Source organism: Leucopleurus acutus, assembly GCF_964270905.1.
Source record: "Leucopleurus acutus genome assembly, chromosome: 11".
Lineage (NCBI taxonomy): Eukaryota > Metazoa > Chordata > Mammalia > Artiodactyla > Delphinidae > Leucopleurus > Leucopleurus acutus.
This window is the reverse complement of record NC_139152.1, coordinates 86,880,889-86,900,522: the sequence shown is the minus strand read 5'-3', so window position 1 is coordinate 86,900,522 and position 19,634 is coordinate 86,880,889. Positions and strand designations below refer to the sequence as shown.

General features: G+C 41.2%; 1 protein-coding gene across 5 annotated transcripts in view; it reads left to right on the top strand.

The window, feature by feature from the left end:
• The first annotated feature begins 750 nt into the window (after nucleotides 1–750).
• SLC41A2 (solute carrier family 41 member 2) overlaps nucleotides 751–19,634 on the top strand; it is a 132,829-nt gene continuing 113,945 nt past the window's right edge. Inside the window, exons 1-2 of one of the 5 annotated variants that reach the window (XM_082850779.1) lie at nucleotides 13,641–14,202; nucleotides 14,423–14,629. The gene's annotated coding sequence lies outside the window, so the exon portion shown is untranslated. Of the gene's footprint in view, nucleotides 931–9,887; nucleotides 10,020–13,640; nucleotides 14,203–14,422; nucleotides 14,630–19,634 lie in introns of those variants that run through there. The other 4 variants (XM_082850780.1, XM_082850778.1, XM_082850776.1 and 1 more) reach the window with 4 other exon arrangements.

Below are 19,634 nucleotides of genomic sequence, written 5' to 3'. Positions count from 1 at the left end.
GCGTTGCCCATTACCTGCAAAAGATGCTCAGAAGATAGTTGTTAAATAAAATACACGAGTTCTCGGCTTTACGTTGCAAACTGTGGCTCACTTTTATATAGACTACAAAACAAACACGGGCAAGCTTGAAAAGTGTGGCATTCCAGACACCTCCACAGGGCCCATGCACTTTGCCTGTACACCTCTCTCCCACTGCTGGGAGCTGCCCTAAATCTCATTCTCCTGGGGGTCGCTCCCCTTCTCTCCTACCTCGGATCAAGCATGGCCCATTCTGCACTGCTCTTAAGAAAGGCTTACACAGTTTTAACCCCGGTCTGTGAGAAGGAAGTACGAAGACGGCCAGCAGGAGGTCCCTGGTCTGAGAACAGAAATCATGAGTCATAGATTTGGGGGCTCGGACCGAGGAGCAGCCAGCGATGTGGATGTGCGTGGGTCGGTGGGGATGGAGGGGGCTGACGAACAAGGAAGTCCACAGCCCTTCTCTGCTGAGTAGCATCCCTTGAAATATTCCCCTTTTGCTCTGCCCTATCGGGTTCTCGGCCCGGGTTCTCGGCCAGCGTTCGTCAGGTTGCGGCCAAAGGTCCGGGAGAAGGCGGCGCTCGCGCTCCCGATCGCCAACCCAGCGGCCACATCACCAGGCTCTCGCTTCCCCCGGGGCGGTGGCGCGGCTGCGCCTGCGCTGGGCGGCCGCGCGGGGGCGGGGCGGGCGGCTGGAAGCCCGCGGAGGGAGGGCGCCGGCTCCGGGGCTGTCACCGTGGGGCTGCGACGGCGCGAGGAGGCGCGCCAGAGGAAGGAGCCACGGCCGCTGGGCAGCCGCCGCCGCCGCCGCCGCGGGGGAACTAGGTGAATGCCCCTTCCGTCCCCTGCCACGGTGCCTCGGTCGCGTCTGAGGAGGCGGGGTCCCCTCTCCTCGCACCGCTTTCCGGGCAGGTTATAATGGAGGGAAAGTCTCGGCTTTGGCAGCGGCGCGGGGTTCGGGCGCATCCCAGGTACTGGAGGGAGGCTTGAGACCCGGCGGCCGGGGCGTAGGGAGGCCAGGGCAGGGGGAGCGGCCGAGCGGCGGGGCCCGCCCGAGCCGCCGTGTCCCCTCCGGGCCCGCAGGCAGCGCCCGAGCCCGGCCCGCCGCGGCAGCCCCACCTCGGGCGGGAGGGCTGGCCGGCCCTGGGGCGCCCGCAGCGGAGCCGGGCGGCCGTGGTGGGTTGTGCCCGGCCCTGACAGTGGACCGGACAGCGGGTGGTGGCTGAGTGATGGGTGGAAGGTGAGCACGGATGGAGACCCTGCGAGTCAGGCTGGGGCACACCCCAGATCCAAGGCTTCAGGGCTCACAATTGCTCCGTGTCACCGTGCTCTTTCATTCCTTTCTTTATATATGTGATATATATCTCAACTAAAAAACACCCCAAACGTTGATTCATAGAAAGAGAATACGTATATGTATGTAATACATTTGTAGGTATATTACATGTCTATGTAATTTCTTTCTGTAAATGAAGAATTTTTTTTAAAAATTGAGAAATAGTTCACATACCACAAAATTCATCCTTTTAAAGCGCGGCCTTTAGTGTTTTCACCGAGTTTTGCAACTATCACCACTATCACCACCATGCAGAACATTTTCATCACCCCAGAATGAAACCCTATACCCATTAAAAGTCACTCCTCATTCCCCCGTTATCCCACCCCCTGGCAACCACTAATCCCCTTTCCGTCTCTATGGATTTGCCTATTCTGTAAGTTTCATATAAGTGGAATCATACATTATGTGGCTTTTAGTGTCTGGCTTCCTTCACACAGCATAATGTTTTCAAGGTTTATCCATGTGTAGCATGTATCAGTACTTATTTTTTATGGCTGGATAGTATTCCATTGTATTGATGTACTACAATATCACATTTTGTTTATCCATTTTCAGTTGATGGACATTAAGGATGTTTCTACTTTTTGGCCATTGTGAATAATGCTGCTATGAACATTTGTGTACAAGTTTTTATGTGGGCATATGATTCCCATTCTTTTGGGTCTGTATATTTAACTTTTTCAGGAACTGTCAGACTTTTCCAAAGTAGTTGCACCATTTTACATTCTCATCAGTGTAGGAGGGTTCCAGGTTCTTCACATTCTCACCAACACTTGTTATTGACTATTTGCTAGTTTTTATTACATTCTGGTGAGTATGAAGTAGTGTTGATTTGCATTTCTTTATGACTAATTATGTTGAGCATCTTTTCATGTGCTTATTGGCCACTTGTGTATCTGCTTTGGAGAAATGTCTATTCAGATCTTTTGCCCATATTTTAATAGGGTTGTCTTTTTATTGTTGAATTATATTTTAAAAATTCTAGGTTTGGGGGACGAGTACTGACCGAAAAACCCAACCAACCTGATACCAAGCAACATAATGCTTCTACCTGGGGGAAGTGAATAAGTGCCGTTTAAGTCTGTCGGAATATGCTAACTGTCATTTCTTGGGTGCCTTACTGCCCCTTTACCTTTCTGGTATTTTGAGAAAAGCCACAAAAAGTGTGTTCATGACCAAAGTCAAGAGAGAACACACACAGCATTTCCATGTATTCTATGCTTGGTTTGGAAAGTCCCAGTCATCACTTTAATTACAAATAATTTATTTTGGTGGCTAGCTAAGCAAACTAATAAAAAAATAGCAAACACCAATTACTCAATTAAAATTTCATATACTTCTCAGGCAAAGTGGAAGATCTTATCATCCTAAGTGTGTGTAGTCTTTATTACAGCTATATTCATATTTGGGCGGCAAATAAGTATCTTTTATGGCGCTGAAGTTAAGAGCCACTTGCAGCTGAATGAATGCTACTTTGCCTATTCCGTGCTTAATTTCTGAGCGCACACGAATTCAGCATCAGCCTCAGGTCTTTCATACAAAAACCACTGAAAAAGACATGATGTTTACCTCCCAGGAATTCAAGCTCATTTTTCTTTTACTCTAATATGACTGTTCTAAAGTACACTACCAAATTTCAGAAACGTTATGGAAAATAAAATTAGAGATTTTCAAGTGGAATTAATGGATAAACAACTGATTCAAAGTGGGTGAAGAGCCGTCCAGTCCTGCTCTTCAACTACTAAACTTTAAACAATGGAAATGTTATTTAACCCCTTTATGCCTCATTGACCTCATTAGTAGAATGAGGTAATAATTGCAATATATAACCTGAGTATATGTTTTACCTAATAGAATGATTGTCAAACATACTGAAATTATAACCTATCCAACCTAATATTGATTGTAACTGACTTACCCAATGGATGACTAAATATCCTGTAGTTACAAATGCTTTCCCAAGTTGGCTTTCTCTGCCCCCTGGGGTTTTTAGTGTCACTTAAGGGCTGAAAGTTGGGGAAAATGTGGGAACAACTTTGGGGATGTGATCCCTGGGAAATGCTGATCAGAGCGGACCTGCCTCCTTTATGGGAGATTTTTAGGCACCCCTCATCTTTTCTCTGAAATTACTGTAGTTAGATTTCTATAGCTTAAAAATGTCTGTGTGTGTGTGTATAAAATAAAAAATATGTGTATCTCTAGTAGGCTGGCTAGACTGTCAGCCAGTTGTTTTATCTTAATGTGAACGAATTTAATCAGATTGCTTTCCTCCAGATCAGCTGCACTGAGGAAATGGGAGTTTTGACATGAGGAGGGATAGGAGACGTTAGTGGTATGGGATCATGGAACATTTTGGAGGTTTGGGGAAAACCTGGTCTATTTCTACAAGTGTGGGTGTTGAAAATGGAGATCTATGGGCAGCATAAAAGGTCTGGAAGATGAGAAAAGAGAAGCAAGAATGAGAAACAATTTGGAGGGGAAGGTTGTAGGACACAAAGATAGGTTCAACTTCTTTAGACATTTTTGCCCAAGAAAAATTCAAACGAGGAAAAGTGAAAGAAACCCTTTCCTCCTTCATTTCATTCCCTTCCCTTTTGTTCCACCTTGTTGCTCTGTGCTACTCTTCTCCTCAGACCCAGAAATCAGACTGGGATGACTGTTACTCCTCTTGGAGCTTTTCAGTTTGCTGATTACATCTCCTCTCTCCAGATTCTGCAAATTGAGATCAGATTCAAGAAGCCAGATGAGGATTATAGTACTATTAAAATATAATTTAATTTTCATTTCTGGTAAAGCTGGATTGGAGAATTTAGCTTAGACCCACACTTCCTCTGTTCCTTCTTAATTTATCTACCCACGTGATTCTATAGCACCTAAAAAACTGCAGGTCTCCCCTGCAGGCAGGGAAAGCCCTGTCTTGGGGAAATTTCCTCATGCGAGTCGGAAGGGAAAGGAGAACCTTCTCTTCTTGAAGACAGATAAATCCAAGAGCCAGTGAGAGCTCAGGGCTGGGGCCTGTCTGGAATATTGACCTTTAGTCTTATCTCAGCCATTAGATAAGTCACTTTGCTCTAGGAGGAACTGATAGAGTAGGGAGGAAGCAAGGTGTCCCTTTAATCCTGTTTTCTCCTACTTAGAGGAGTGAAAGTTCTCCTGTCCTTGCAGAGAGGCAAATAAGCAGCCATCCGCTCATCAGTTAAGTGCTTGTGGGTAATAGCGTTTTATAGGCTAGCTTAGGAACTTAATCACCATTTATATAATTGGAACTGAGAATATATTTTCCTTTGAACTGGCTAAACCTCTTAACAGTTTTTAAGTGGGTGCTCATTTCATTGTGCGGTTAAATATATAGATTATTCAAGTCCATTTCCTTACTTGCTTTACTCCTCATTGACTGAGTGCCTAATAAGTAACAGGCACTGGGCTAGGCTCTCAGGATTCAGCAGAGACCAAGAATGGGTCCTGATGCTTATGGAGTTTACAGCCTAGAAAGACAATTAGCACACATACAATTACAGTAAAGCTTAATGAATGTTAGAAAGCATAGAGTACTTCAGGAACACAGAGGAGGGGGAACTAATCTAAGAGGGTCAGGGAAGTGATGTTTAAGAGCTCAGGTCACAAAGTAGCATAGGAAGTAGCCAGAAAAAGGCAAGAAGGAGGATGAGCAAGAATGTTTCCGGCAAAAAGAATGTGTGGAAAGGCCAAGAAGTGAGAGAGAGAGAGTGTGGTATATACCAAGGTGGTATTTTTCAAGCTGCAGGCACCTAGGCACCTACCAGGAGATTGTAAAATTAATTTAGTGGTTGTGAACTGCATGTTTTTAAAAAGAAATAAAATAGAAAATAAGCGTGTCACACATAGATACTTTACTAGATTGTGATGTATAAAGTTTGAAAATCCCTACAATAAAGGAAACAGAGAAAAAGAACAGTATGACCACAGCCAAAGATCTTGGGTAGGTGGGAATGGTGATGCAAGATTTAGTTACCCTTTTTAAACATTTTGGCTTTATCTTAGAGGAAATGAGAAGCCATTGAAAAGGTTTAATCAGAGCCTGATTAGATTAATATTTTCTAAGGATCCCTTTGAATGCCTCGTTTTCCTCTACTCAAATATAAACTTTGCATTCCTCGGCCCAGTGTTACAGGTATTCCAAAGTCTGGTTCCGGTCTCTTTCTTCTAAAGAATATTTCTATTTTTGGTACTGGAACTTCTCGTTTCATAAAGATTCATGGTTTGCCAAAGTGCCTTTGCACCAAGAGGGAAAGATCTATGAGAGCAGGCCTTGCTTCTGTCTTGTTCACACTGAACGCCTGGCGTTTAGCATGGTGCCCCATGCCCAGTAGGCACTAGGCAAATCTTTGCTGATAGAGTCTAAATACCCTGACTATTAGAACTGTTACATAGTAGTAGAAGTGACCTTGATGTTTCTAGACTTGCTTTTGGAAAAAGAAAAAGGTTTTTTTTTGTTGTTGTTGTTTTACTTTTTATTTATTTACTTATTTATTTATTTTATTTTATTTTTGGATGTGTTGGGTCTTCGTTGCTGTACGCGGGCTTTCTCTAGTCGCGGTGAGTGGGGGCTACTCTTCGTTGCGGTGCGCAGGCTTCTCATTGTGGTGGCTTCTCTTGTTGTGGAGCACAGGCTCTAGGTGCACAGGCTTCAGTAGTTGTGGCACATGGGCTCAGTAGTTGTGGCTCGTGGGCTCTAGAGCGCAGGCTCAGTAGTTGTGGTGCACAGGCTTAGTTGCTCCGCGGCATGTGGGATCTTCCGGGCCAGGGCTCGAACCCGTGTCCCCCACATTGGCAGGTGGATTCCTAACCACTGCGCCACCAGGGAAGCCGGAAAAAGGTTTTTATTAGAAATTCTTTTTGCCCAGTTGGATTCATTAGTGATAGAACTCCATTCACTTATTTAACAAAAAGTTAATTTAACAAAAAGTACTTTTGTTATACTAAAACAGTAGTAGAGATAAGAAAAAGAACAACAGACTTTCTGACTCTTGGGTTTCTGCTTTCAAGAAGTACAGAACATTGCAGGCTGTTCACAGGAGGAGGCAATCGGGCAGCCATTTATATTTTGTTTGAACAGATAGGCATTCTCTGAGCACTCACCAAAAGGCAGTTTTATAAAGATGGCTGGGGACAAAGAGAATACATTGATTAAAATGTATCAATCATCTGCAGCCAATCCAGCCAACTGTGCTCTTTTCCCCATGGGGGCCTGGTGCGCAATGGTTGCAAACAGCAGCCTCCTCGGTAGTGTATGCAGCCTGTTGCCTGTATAGGTTGCCCTAAGGGGCCTCGAAGACAGCCCTTTCCAGTGGACATTAATGACTGGCATGCTGTCCCCAGTCTAGGCTCCAGACAGGTATGGGTGGTGCCTTTGGAAAGCCCCAGGGCACAGGGGTCAGGGTCCACATTGGCCACGTCATGATGTCCATCTGCACCAAGCTGCAGAACAAGGAACATGTGATTGAGGCCCACAGCAGGGCCAAGTTCAAGTTCCCTGGCCCCAGAAGATCCACATCTGCAAGAAGTGGGGATTTACAAAGTTTAATGCGGACAAATTTGAAAACATGGTGGCAGAAAAGCGGCTTCTCCCGGATGGCTGTGGAGTCGAATGCATCCCTCGTTGTGGCCCCCTGGATAGACGGCGGGCCCTGCACTCGCGAGAGCCTTGGCGCTGTCCCCTCCTTACTCACGCCCACCAATAAATCCTACTTTCTTGTCCAAGAAAAAAAAAATGTATCAATCATATGAGCTTAATGGAGAGGCAACAGAAAATAGATTTTGATCTTAGAAGTAAAAATAGAACATCCATATACCCAACAGAACTTACCATTAAGAATTTAGTGATGTCAGTTTGTTGCCAGAGAATGATTGTACTGTCACAGTACTGTGACTTCACAGAATTGGATAGTGAAACCCAACTGTGAAGGAAAATTGTTTCAGTGTATGGTTTTGATAAGTGGCAAGAGAAGTTATGAGAAATTCATGAAAGGTAGAGAGGCTTCAAGTTCTGTTTCAGATTTTTCTTTAATACATTTTTTGAGATATGGAAACTTTGCTAATTTGTTTTGTAAATTAGATTTTATATATCTTTTTTTTTTTTTTTTTTTTTTTTTTGCAGTATGAGGGCCTCTCACTGTTGTGGCCTCTCCCGTTGTGGAGCACAGGCTCCGGATGCGCAGGCTTAGCTGCCATGGCTCACGGGCTTATCTGCTCCATGGCATGTGGGATCTTCCCGGACCGGGGCACGAACCCGTGTCCCCTGCATCGGCAGGCGGACTCTCAACCACTGCACCACCAGGGAAGCCCTAGATTTTATATATCTTAAACATGCATGCTAGGATCAAATCTTGCTACTATAGGATGGCTTTTTAAAAACATTTATTTATTTATTTATTTTTGGCTGTGTTGGTTCTTGGTTGCTGCACACGGATTTTCTCTAGTTGTGGCGAGCGGGGGCTACTCTTTGTTGCGGTGCTCAGGCTTCTCATTGCGGTGGCTTCTCTTGCTGCGGAGCACGGGCTCTAGGCACGCGGGCTTCAGTAGTTGTGGCTCACGGGCTCCAGAGCACAGGCTCAGTAGTTGTGGCGGCCAGACTTAGTTGCTCCGCGGCATGTGGGATCTTCCCCGACCAGGGCTCGAACCTGTGTCCCCTGCATTGGCAGGCGGATTCTTAACGACTGCACCACCAGGGAAGTCCCTATAGGATGACTTTTAAAAAATACTAATTGAACTTAAATGGGAACCATTAACTTGTATAAATTTATCCTAAGAAAATCATTCTAAATATGAGAAAGTCTTATGCACAAAGATGTTCATTTTCATTGCAGTATAATTTAGTCAAGAAAATATCCTGCTATAAGGAAATGATTCATTAAAATGTGGCAATTCTCGGGGCATCCCTGGTGGCGCAGTGGTTGGGAGTCTGCCTGCTAATACGGGGGACACTGGTTTGAGCCCTGGTCTGGGAGGATCCCGCATGCCGCGGAGCAGCTGGGCCCGTGGGCCACAACTACTGAGCCTGCGCATCTGGAGCCTGTGCTCTGCAACAAGAGAGGCCGCGATAGTGAGAGGCCCGCGCACCGCGATGAATGGTGGCCCCCGCTTGCCACAACTAGAGAAAGCCCTGGCACAGAAACGAAGACCCAAAACTCAGTAAATTTTTTTTTTTTTTTTTTTTTTTTTTTTTTTTTTGCGTTACGCGGGCCTCTCACTGTTGTGGCCTCTCCCGTTGCGGAGCACAGGCTCCAGACGCGCAGGCTCAGCGGCCATGGCTCACGGGCCCAGCCGCTCCTCGGCATGTGGGATCTTCCCGGACCGGGGCACGAACCTGTGTCCCCTGCATCAGCAGGCGGACTCAACTACTGCGCCACCAGGGAAGCCCCATAAATAAATAATTTAATAAACTCCTACCCCCAACATCTTCTTTAAAAAAATAAATAAATGTGGCAATTCTCGTGAAGAAATTTAACCATTAAAAATGCTTTTTTAGATCAATGGTATCTTATTTCTTTTGAAATTAAAAAGTAAAAAGTGCTCAATATAAACAGAAGTTCAAATAATATAAAAAAAGGCAGGATTTAAAAAGTGAAAATAGTATTTCAAGTCCTTCCTTACCCTGCTCCCTCAACCTAGGCCAACCCAGTTCTCCAGAAGTCAGTGCTCTGAGCACTTTGGTATCTGTCCTTCCAGACCTTTTTCTAACCCAGTGGTTTTCAAACTGTGCTCCAAAGAGGGGCTTTGGGGGCTTCTCAATTAGGTAAGATGGGGACTGAGTGGGGCTTCAACCGGTACGGCTTTGCTTTTACCTGTTTTCTATATTGGGGTTTCGAGTAGGGTTTAATTTAAACAAAGCATTCCCCTGCATTAAAAATAAATGTTCAGAAACCTTTGGCCTAATTTAGAAAATGAAGTCCTAACCCTGCAGTCAGGAATTCCAGATCTTCCAGTTTACCGTTTTTTTGCTGCTTGGTGATACGGATCTTCTACTCAGACCTGCCTATCCATTTCCCCAGCAGTCGTCTGCCTGGTTGCCAGCCACCTCATTAGGACGTACTTCCCCTTCTTTTTCTCCATCTCTCTAAATGTTGTTATTTAAGGTTCAACTCGTCAATGTTTCGTTCACTCCTTTCAACATTTTTAGTGGACACCACCTACATTTTGACTAATACTGAGTGGGGAATATGCAGAATTTTGTATCAAAAGCTCACAGACTAGTAAAGAGCAACCTTCATGTAAATAAGTGCAATTATGTATTATAAAACAAGAGCGTTTGAGGGGCAGATACTAAAGATATAAGTGGTCTCTTCCTTCTACACCACATTATATGGCACTTATAAAAAGGGCAATTTATGGTATGGTTACATTTCTGGATCTTCAGTAAATAATTGCTCATTTATTTATTAACAGAAGATAAGGCAGAAGATAATTCACCTGTGAATTAGGGGGTGAGACTTGGGAGGGAGCTGTTTCCGTTCTTGAGCAATCAACTGTGTTCAAAAATAACTTGAATCCAACCTGCTAGATTCCGGTGTAGCGCATGGAGTTGGGAGGGAGCACTGAAGGACTTGTTCTGTAATCCTCGTCTCCGTGGCCACTCACACTGGTGTACAGGGAATGCCTGTCATTTCTGCTTTATCATTAGCTGGTAAGAAAGTTGTGAATTTGAGTCCTGTGTCTTTATTTTACTGACTTTGTAACTTGAGCATATTACTTAACCTCTCTGAGACTCAGTTTCCTGAACTGTAGTGTATGAACATGTCTACCTCCTAGGTTTTCAGAAAAGATTATACAAGTACATACAAGCAAAGTCTATTCTTTTTGCTTTCAGTGGTTTTGATGTTCTGTAGAATGGGTGATTGTTCTCCTTTCTTTGGGGTTTAAGTTTTTAAATATTTGGGAGGACTTATGGATTAGACTCTAGTTCTTTTTTTTTTTTTTGGCCACACCACATGGCTTGCAGGATCTTAGTTCCCCGACCAAGTATCAAACCCATGCCCCCTGCATTGGAAGCATGGAGCCCTAACCACTGGACATCCAGGGAATTCCCTAGACTTTAGTTTTTTGAAGAAGTGGGTTTTTTTTATTCTGAGAGTGGCTTTTTGATAAGCTATTCACATTCCTGGTAAGGTATGAATAAACAATATAGGAAAGTAATCAGGCCAAAGAACATTTAGTGGGGAAATAAATCTTTTTCATTATTAACCAGTATATTCTCCTGAGATTTAAAGCAGACTGTTATATCTATGATCAAGAAAGCAAAATTAATAGGTAGGCCCAGAGTCCAAAGCCTGGCCTATTTTCTTCATTTTATCTGCCACTTTCCTCTATCCTTTACATAACAAACAGTAAAGAATTTTTATGGTAATGTTCTAGTACTCTTTGGAAAAAAAAAAAAAAGTCAGAGAACTCTTGTCTGTCATTTCTGGATTATAGGTTTCAGAATAACCCCAGGCAAACTCATGATGGATTCTATCTGTAATATTTCTCGTTCTGGTTGAGCAGACTTAGTTCTCTAGTCTAGAATAAACCTTACACTAATGGTTTAAGGTAGTCTGTTTTACTTGTAAATTGTAAAAATGTTATTTAGATACCTTTTTAAAAGTAAAAAAGTACATTAGATATGATATTTAAATTTAACAGCAGTATTAGAGCTACTTCCTATTCCAGCTTTCATCTTCTTTTTTCCTTTTAAAACATTGTGGTTTCCTGAAGACCTGTGGTGTTCAGTATATATAGGTACCATTTGTTCTGTGTATATACTGGTCATTATAGATATACAGTATTTTATAGCATGCTAGCAGTTAAATGAAAAATAGGATGAGTGCAGTGTATACAATGTAAATATTAAACTTCAGTGTATTTTTTAAAGAAAGTAGGAACAAAACAGTTGATCTGAAAATTATAAGGTAGGGGTTTAATACAGCACTGTATAACATTTCTGTGATTCTGTGGTCTAGTCTGTTCCTTAGTAAGGGGAGAAAGAGGTGGAAAGTAGGTTTTGAGCCTTTTACAAAAATATATAATAATGAATAAGGATGATGGTAACTAGCTAATATTTATTGAAGGCTCAATACACTGTTCTAAGCACCTTACATGTATTAAGTCATTTAATTCTCACAGTAACCCAATGGAGGAGATATTTTTTCATGAGGAATCTAAAGTATAGAGGCATACGTCCCATAGCTAGTGAAAGTCAGAATTTAAGCCAAAGCAGTTTGACTTTAGAACCCAGCCTGTAAACTACTGTCAGTATCATTAGTGTGTTGACACTTCTTCACATTTAATTTTTTGGAAGCAAATCGTCTCTTTTAATTGAAGTGTGGAGATTTGCTGAATAAGTCACTTGAAATTCCCCCGTAAAACCACTCAATGCAAATCATGTTATCCATTTATTCATATAATGAAAGCATTGCATATATCTCGGGAAGCTTTGTACAGTTTCAAACACAGCATAAAGCATTTGCCAGTGATTCCACATGAATAATACAACTTTGAACAAGCAGTTAATATTCTCCGTTTCAAAATGTGTTTGACTGAAATCTGTGTGCTCAAGTCTGGGATTTTGATTGTGCATAGATTTTATCATCTGAGTTTAAACTCATATTATTCCTTGGAACAAAACCTATTCTTTTCTCAATCCCAGGAGGCAGTGCTTAATAGACAATGTAAGCATGTGTTTGAGCATTAGCAAGGGGGCACCAAAAGAGAGAAAAAAAATTAAATAATATTTTGAAATTTTTTTCAGTTTTTTTAAATATATATATTTCAGATTATTTTCCATTATGGGTTATTACAAGATATTGAATATAGTTCCCTGTGCTAAACAGTAAATCCTGTTGCTTATCTCTTTTATGTATAGTGGTTTGTATCTGTTAATCCCGTACTTCTAATTTATCCCTTCCCCTCCCTCCCTTTGCCCTTTGGTAACCATAATTTTGTTTTCTATGTCTGTGAGTCTGTTTCTATTTTGTATATAGATTCATTTGTATTATTTTTTAAGATTCCACATATAAGTGATATCATGTAATATTTGTCTTTCTCTGTCTGACTTAGTTTGATAATCTCTAGGTCCGTCCATGTTGCTGCAAATATTTCATTTGTTTTTATGGCTGAGTAATATTCCATTGTATATATATACCACTTTTTTATCCATTCATCTGTCAGTGGACATTTAGGTTGTTTCTATGTCTTGGCTCTTGTAAATAGTGCTGCTGTGAACACTGAGGTGAACTAGAGTTTTCATATTTTCTGGATATATGCTCAGGAGTGGTATTGCTGGGTCATATGGTGGTTCTGTTTTTAGTTTTTTAAAGGAACCTCCATAGTGTTTTCCATAGTGGCTGCACTAATTTACATTCCCACAAAAAAACACTGTAGGAGGGCTCCCTTTTCTCCACACCCTCTCCAGCCTTTATTATTTGTAGACTTTTTGGTTATGGCTGTTCTGACCAGTGTGAAATGATACCTCATTGTGGTTTTGATTTGCATTTCTCTAATATGTTGTTGAGCATTTTTTCATGTGCCTGTTGGCCATCTGTTAATGTTTTGTGACTTTTAAAGAAACAATGAAATAGTCTTTCTAGGAAAAGTTGTACCTTGTTGTGCCTCTTATTTTGTTTGGAGTTATTTTGAATTATATGTCATGGCTCATGGGGGAGAAACACTGTAGACTTGATGGCAGCCTGGCCCTTCCTTGGGACTTGGTGGCACAGATACAGTTGTTTATTCATGATCATCTAACAATATAAAATATAAATGAAATAATTGCTGTGAATACAGTGGAATGTTAGTTTTCTGGAAGTGTTTAGGATGTATTAATTGAATGAATGTTGCCTTTTAGTTGTGTTCCTACTGGGAAACCGTGGAGGGGGAGAAGTAGGAAAGAAGAAATTTTAGAGCCCCTGGGAGTTTTAGAAAGAGGAAATTTTAAGTAGCCATTAAAAATAACTTTGTAGGATACTGATAAGACACTCTTTTTTGATACTTTATGAAATGCAAAAAGCAGGATGCCAAACTGTGTGTAATATGAACCAATTTTTGTTTTAAACATAGATATAGAAAAAATATATCAACAATAAAGTTATCATATGCACTAATATATCATCAGTGATTATCTCTGGATGGTGGGTTTCCAGAATAAACAACTTTGTTTGTCCTTGATTTATTTGTTTATTTTGCATCGAACACATATCACTTCTGTGAAAAATAGAAAATAGAAATAAGAAAAAGAGAAAAAAGAGAAAAAAGAGAAAAACTCTATGCCAGTGGATGTTAGAAGCACCATTTCCAAATGAGCTGGGAAAGAAAGGTAGTCAGGATATTTTTATGAGCAAAGGCCAGTATGTGGCAACTAAGTTGTTTTGGGGTGACTTTGAGGGTAGTTTTAGTTTGAACTTCAAGTTGGACCTAGAGCCCTTGGGCTCCTTTTTTTTTTTTTTTTAACTGGTGTTTGAATTAAAAAGTACGTAGCTCTGACCAAAGGGTAGAGGAGAGACTTGATTGCAGAGAGTAAAGATACTGAAAGAGTTAGATCATTCTTTCAGTTTGATGCCAAAATAGTTGAGTAAGGTAACGCTGTGTACCTGTGGTTCACCTAATCTAATAGAGCCTCTTGCTGTGAGTTTGTGCACTTGCCCTGCCTTCACAGCTCTGTGTACCAGGGAGCAGTATTGAGGGAAAGTACAGTTTGGGAAGGGGGAAGATTGGTGTCATCTCCCTGGGTGGTACCATTGTGAAGGTGTCCCAGCGAGGGAAGGTGATGGTAGGCCACCACCTGAGGAAGACCTCCCTGGGTTTGGGAGCGGTCCTGTTTCGTCACCTAGTAGAAGGTAGTGTAATTCTATGTGGCCTGCTCAGCAGGGGGTAGCGTGCTGCTTCAACCTCAGGGATAGGGGAGGGAGAAGGGCCCCTGGAGGGGTAGAATGGCTCTGAGTAAATATTTGGAATGGGATCACCATGAAAATTATGGGGCACTCTTGGTCTTCAAATGTAGAAGAAAAATGTTAACCTTACACGTGGCAAATCATTTTTCCCTTTTCCTTTTCTTAGAAAGAAGATTTTTACTTTGACACGTGGTTATCCATTCTACACTTTACAATTCTGGAAGATTTTATATTCAGTTTTCACTTTAATTGTACGAAGAATAAAGTGTATATTTTAAGTTGGCGCTAGAAGTGCGTTTGCGTTTTAAAAATGGAATTCCCTTTAAGAGTATAAGGATGTATTAAGGCTAAAAGTATGAAAGTATACTTTTTGGTGAGTTCTGAATAATAATTTCTCTTCATTTGAAATGCTGAACTCCAGTTACCTAGTCTCTAAATTTAGGTATTTCAGATTTATAAGTGCCAGGGAAAACCAGTAAGGAAATGTATTATTTATGTTTTATTCTCATGTATACTACCTTTTACACAAAGGTGTTGAGTCACTTTATAAAAAATAACATTTACAAGAAATATTGGGTTTTAAAAAAATTATGAAACCACTACCAGAGAAAATAAAACTAGGAGTGTAACGTGAAGATGAATAAATTGATCATAGATGTGAGTTTCAGATGTAGCTGTAAGTTTCCTTGTTGCTGAAGTAAAATAAAAGGGTCGCTCAATCTTCAGTAAAGAAAAAGAAAAATACCAGTTTTCAGTAGCAAGGCTTTCTGTAGCTATAATTTCTAAGTAAAGTTTCATGTGACTCTATCTAGGGTGATTGATAAGGTGGTGATGTTCTCAGCAGTAGTTTGCAGGAAATTAAGGAATGTCAGTTGCAAGTTAATTGCAAGAGTGTGGTTAAGTAGTTTTTTTGAATAAGATCCATGTAAGAAATGTTTTAAAATGGGAGAAATATACTCTTTTGTCGTTTAAAAGCAGTTTCTCGGCTTCAAAACAGAGTTCTCTGATTTAGCTCCTTTGCTACCAACTATTCACCGAGTTGTTTCAAACAGTAGTACTAAGTGATATTTCTGGTCATTGTTTACTACCTGTATTATAAATCTGTATTGCTCTTAATCTAATCAGAATCTAGTTAAATGATTGGGTTTTTTTTTCAGTTGATTTGATAGGGGATAAATATAATCAAAGTTCATTCTACCAAGTATCAGTCAGTGCACTTGGTAGAATGAACTGTACTTTGTTTATGCAATACACTTAGTTCTTTGGACACACACTATATTTATTCTGTCAACATTTTCTCAATAAGCAGAAATGTTTCAATTGCGGATTTTGTTTTAGTTGATTCATTGGCTTGTCTTCGGTGTATCCTTCTTCCAAATAAATCATTCTTTTTAAAAAATTATGTTTTTAAGTGGGGTTGAGGGTTGTGATTCTGAAAACAAATCAGTTGTCTGGTTCTGGTTTCCTCTGGAACATTATTTGAGATGTATTGAGGATTTATTATACTGAAGATTTATTATACCCACTGATTCTTTCTCTGGGCTCAAACAAATTCTTTACAAATGTTTGGCTGTCTTTTAGGCCTATAGAAACTTTAGGATTGATAAATTTTATGATGTTACTCTGTTCTATCAGTGGGCAATCTTAGAAATGAGTGATTGTTTTATGGAGTCCTTTAGCTTTGGGATATCAGGAGCTGAATCATGCCCATGATTTCTCAAGCTTCTGTGTTTGTTAGAGAATATCAGGACTACCAAATCAAGAAAGCTTGACATCACTACCTAAATTACCTAAATGTTACCTAAATGAAACCTGTGTAAGTGCTTGAATTCAGTTTAATTAGACAGTTTCCAGTTTAAGCCAAAAAGTCAGCATTTTTTTTTCTAGGAGCTAACTCTATGCATTTCAACCAAAGCAAAAAAAGTGTGTGTGTGGGGGGGGGGGGGGATACGTTGATTCCACTTTAGAGGTGAGCCTTTTAATCGGGGAGGACAGTATTTGTGAGGTAGCAGTTATTTGGGTTTTTTTTGCGGTACGCAGGCCTCTCACTGTTGTGGCCTCTCCCGTTGCGGAGCACAGGCTCCGGACGCGCAGGCTCAGCGGCCATGGCTCATGGGCCCAGCCGCTTTGCGGCATGTGGGATCTTCCTGGACCGGGGCACGAACCCATGTCCCCTGCATCGGCAGGCGGATTCTCAACCACTGCGCCACCAGGGAAGCCCAAGTTTCATTCTTTAAATGAACGTAGTGGAAGAAAACTGAGCGGCCGTAAAGGCAGCCTGCGGTTTGAGTGCTGTAAAAAGCAAATTAAATAGACATAATCCTTCTGTGTGAACCTGCTATTCAATTAAGTACTTACTGGATATTATTCAAAAGAATGTACCAAAATTTTTTATAAAACAAGAAAATAATTTGTGCAATATTGGCTAAGGTCTAGCTAGTTTTGGCTGGCATGACCTCTCTGAAATCTGATTTAACTGACCACATAACACATCCTGTTTGGTGACTATCTACATCTTCATAACAAACAGAAACAGAAGACATATATTCAGAGGAAATGAAAGAAGCAGAATGGGGACTTCCCTGGTGGCACAGTGGTTAAGAATCCACCTGCCAATGCAGGGGACACGGGTTGAGCCCTGGGCCGGGAAGATACCACATGCTGCGGAGCAACTAAGCCCGTGTGCCACAACTACTGAAGCCCGCACGCCTAGAGCCCATGCTCCACAAGAGAAGTCACTGCAATGAGAAGCCCACGCACCGCAATGAAGAGTAGCTCCCACTTGCCGCAACTAGAGAAAGCCCACGCGCAGCAAAGAAGACCCAACGCAGCCAAAAATAAATAAACAAAATAAATAAATAAATTTTAAAAAAAGCAGAATGCACACTTGCAGAGTGGTGAAACTAAGAATACACAGTAACCATAAGCTGGCTTGACTTCTAGGTTATTGTGTGTGTGTGTGTGTGTGTGTGTGTGTGTGTGTGTGTGTGTGTGTGATAGTGCTGTGGTTTTATGTGTGCTTATACAAATGTAAAATACCCACCCCCCAACAAGTTCTGAGATTTTAGACTAAGTGCGATAATCTTTTTGTTGTTGTTATGGGAAGATAACAGTGTTAAACTTCCATTTATTGCCTCTCTTAGTAATGAGGCGTGACTTAGGCCTGCTAACTCACAGCTCTGATGAATTTTTCAAGTGTATTATTTAACCTTTGCAATGGAACAGAATGCCTCTTCCAGCACGATAGGCAGATTTTCTCCAAGATACTGATTTGGTAAATCAACACACATACAATACAATTCTTTTTCTTCTAAAAAGAAGCAATTATAGCATTAATGTTTTTTTTGTTTTCGTAACTACAGTTGAATTCATCAGGATTGTTTTGTATTAGTTTGTTTTCCTTTAAGTCAGTGGTTCCCTGACACAACTCTATAGATTAATGCTGGCCCATGACAAAGCTTTCACAGGGAGCATGAAGTGAGTTCTTGATAAATCTTAATGTGCTCAATGGAAAGGCTTTTAGTCCAAGATTTTGTCCTTTCTGCATTTTTATTTTTAAAGGAAAGATCATTTTTAAATTGGTAAAATTTGGGGGGAAATTTGGTTAATGAGATCTGAATGTTTGGAAAACACTGTTTTCAAACTCTTTAACCATAGACGGAATCCTTATGTGCTCATATATCAGAGAGATTCTCTTAAACTAAACTAGATGGGAATCTGTGGTTCAGATTCTTCTTTAAAATATTTACTTTTTTGGTTAGCTTTTGTTAGATCATGCTGTGGTGGTAAACAATTCCGCACTCTCAGTGGCTTTCATCAGCAAAGCTTTCTTTCTCGTGTTGCATGTTGCTTGTAGGTTGCTGCAGCTCTGTGTGTTATCTTTGTCCCAGGACCCAGTCTGAAGAAGCAGCACTTACCTAAGACATGTCATTCCCATGTCAGATGGAAAAGAAGCCATAGCTGAACTATTTCTGTTTGTAGATGTTGCTGCCATCATGAGTCAGATGCCCAAACCTGATGTCAGGGGATGTCAGGCAGTATAATCCTCCCATAGTCCCTGCAGGTAACATGGCAACAGGTGGAGAAAACAATCATCTTATAGGAGGGGAGCAATAAATGGGAGTAAGAAAATCTCTCACAATATCACTCATGTGACTGAAGCACTCATGTGATGTAATGAAAATGTTTAAAAAACAATAATAAACACGTATATACCATCAAGCCTAAAAAATACAACCACTACTTTTGGAGTTCCCTGTGTGCTTTTGTACTACTTCCCCAAATGTAACCATTCTCTTGAAATTTGTGCTTGCTTATCATCCCCTTCTTCATATATTCCATTGTGTGACTGTCCCGCCATTTATCTTTTTTCTTGAGTTAATTCCAGTTCTTTTGCTAGTGTGAAAATATTGCTAAGGATATTCTTTTATGTGTCTCCTGGTGTACAAAGCAAGAGTTGCTTCAGAGTATGTACTTAGGTGTGGAATTGCTGGAATGTGGGGCATATGCCTCTTCAGTTTTTTTCTGTGTTTTTTTTGTTGTTTTTTTTTTTCTTCGGTATGCGGGCCTCTCACTGTTGTGGCCTCTCCTGTTGCGGAGCACAGGCTCCGGACGTGCAGGCCCAGCGGCCATGGCTCACGGGCCCAGCCGCTCCGCGGCATGTGGAATCTTCCCGGACCGGGGCACAAACCCATGTCCCCTGCATCGGCAGGCAGACTCTCAACCACTCCGCCACCAGGGAAGCCCACCTCTTCAGTTTTAGTAGATAATACCAAATTGTTTTCCAACATGGTTGTAAAGTTTACACTTGCACTAGTGGTGTTGTATGTGTTACCAGTTCTCATGTCTTTGTTCACATTTGAAAGTCTGACAACATCTAATTTTTAGTCTAATGGGTGTAAATCAGATTCTTTTTTGAATGTTCAGGGAAGTGCTTCTCAAACTTCCATGTGTACATAAATCACTTGGAGATGCTATTAAAAGCACAAGTTGTGATTCAGTAGGTTGGGTTATGCATGGGAGCTGAGATCCTGCATTTCTCATAACCACCCAGGTGATACCAGTGCTGCTGCACCGTGGACCATACTTTGAGTAACAAGGGTTTAAGGCACTCGAATAGACTTGCCCCTGTGTTGGCTCCACATAACACCTAAAGAATCTTCGGAACAAAATTGCTACATAACAGCATCTGATGTAGCCACTCAATCTAGGGTTTTTGAATCATGCCTGATATTTTTATTGACCTTACATGACCTTCTTTTTCATGTAGTAATTTGGAAAAAAAAATCAAGCCACAATGTTAATCACTGTACCTGTTCTACCTGCTGCAGATGCTTTTTTTTTTTTTTTTGGAAACCTGTTTTGTGCAAACATTGGCC